Raw genomic sequence first — 1,691 nt, 5'->3', positions numbered from 1 at the left:
GTGTCGTAGTATACCTATGATTAGATTGCAAAGTCTTGCTAAATAAAATGTGTTGTCCGCCATTACAGGATTTTTCTCACATATCCCCTAATGAGAACTCACTTACTCGTAGGGGTACACGTACCCTAGTTTGAAAACCACAGATTTAATGGGACACTACCCTAGAGGAATACTCTATACCTACTTCCTGTTAAGTATCTGTAGAGCCCACAAGATGGACTATGCCACAGAGAGTTATCATATTGTATTTTGACCCAAAGGATGGTTTTTTATAACCTAATCTTCTATATATGGTGCGAGTGTAGATAAATGTTCCCCTTCATGGAAATCTTTAGTAAAAGGCAAAAGATTTATACGATCTGAAGAGACTACAAAGTGGCTGAATCTTTGCAATAGGAGGTTACTCTCCCTGGAGGAAAGCTGGGCAGGTGGGAACTTGTTTAAACTACTTCTGCTGAGGAGAGAGTTTTCTAACATCGGCCATCTTCTGTGGAAGAGTGTGCTATATTGTTCCATTCCTATATATCAATCTAGCACACAGCCCAAGAGTAAGAGGATTCTGCATTTGGTATCGAGAACAATGTTCTAGTATTTTAACTGTTTTATTGTTGGTCATGAGAAAGAATGAAATGGAGAAAGAGAGATTAACACTCATGATGTGGAGAGCATGCCTAACGTAAATACTCACTAAAACAAAAATGAAATATGATGGCATTGGAAGCGGATGACAATTGCCTTTATGAAGTGTCACCTAAATAAAAGATTGCATTTCACACAGGGTACTAATCTGCTCAGTGATTGTATTTAGTCTGCCAAATCATAGTTTAAAAACAAAACAAAACAAAACAAGAGAGGCTAAAGAATTTTCAAACTGAAAGGGCAGTGCTGCAGATGTGACTTGTAATTATCTTGCTGTTTTGTATTCTGCTGGAATTTCACTGCACTGAAATGCATTTCTAAAGATCTGAAAGGGTTGCAATCACATCTGGAGGTTATTTTGTTGGCATAATGGATTAGTAAATAGTATTACTAAAGATGAGAAATGATGCTCTGCATATCTTCTATCTGTACATCTCATACTTCGGGTAGTTTGAAAAACAATGTTACCTGATTAGTGATCATCCAGGTTCTTATATCAAATTTAGAGTAAAGTTCTGAAGCCAATAGTGAGGGTAGGACTTTCAAGATGTATGAATATTATCCAATCTTTGTTCAATAATGTTTTGTAAATTAAAAATAAATTGAGCTGATGGAAACTATCTAGTGACCAAAGAATAATTCTTGTTTTGAAAGATATTTTGTGGCCTGCATAGTCATATAATTAAAAACAGTGGAGACTTTGTAAATAAGAGCAAAGCTGAGAAAGAAGGAATATGGAAATATTAGGTTAGCGGAAACCTTTCCTGTAGAAGTGTCAATGTATCTAGGCCAAACATCATTGACTGAAGAGATGGGAAATATAATGCACAAACTGCAATGAGTCAGTTGTCTAAACACCTGGGGCCAAATCATCAGATGGTGTAAATCAGCACAGTTCCACTGGAGTTACACCTACTGAGAATCTTGCCCCCTATACTTTAGTAAGTCATAGATGTTTGATCTTACTTGCAGAAATACTAAAAATATGGCACCATAATATTGTACTGTGTTACCTCCAGTCCTTGGTGAACCTAATTAATTAAAAATAATAG

General features: G+C 36.1%; 1 non-coding gene across 1 annotated transcript; it reads right to left on the bottom strand.

The window, feature by feature from the left end:
• Positions 1–263: 263 nt before the first annotated feature.
• On the bottom strand, positions 264–374 carry LOC116836540 (U5 spliceosomal RNA). The gene has a single exon (XR_004376483.1). It is a non-coding gene; the product is annotated as a U5 spliceosomal RNA (small nuclear RNA).
• Positions 375–1,691: the final 1,317 nt, after the last annotated feature.

The sequence above is a fragment of the Chelonoidis abingdonii genome, chromosome 9 (genome assembly GCF_003597395.2).
Source record: "Chelonoidis abingdonii isolate Lonesome George chromosome 9, CheloAbing_2.0, whole genome shotgun sequence".
NCBI classification, from domain to species: domain Eukaryota; kingdom Metazoa; phylum Chordata; order Testudines; family Testudinidae; genus Chelonoidis; species Chelonoidis abingdonii.
Note: the sequence above shows the minus strand (reverse complement) of the source record. Positions and strands in the feature narration are given on the sequence as shown.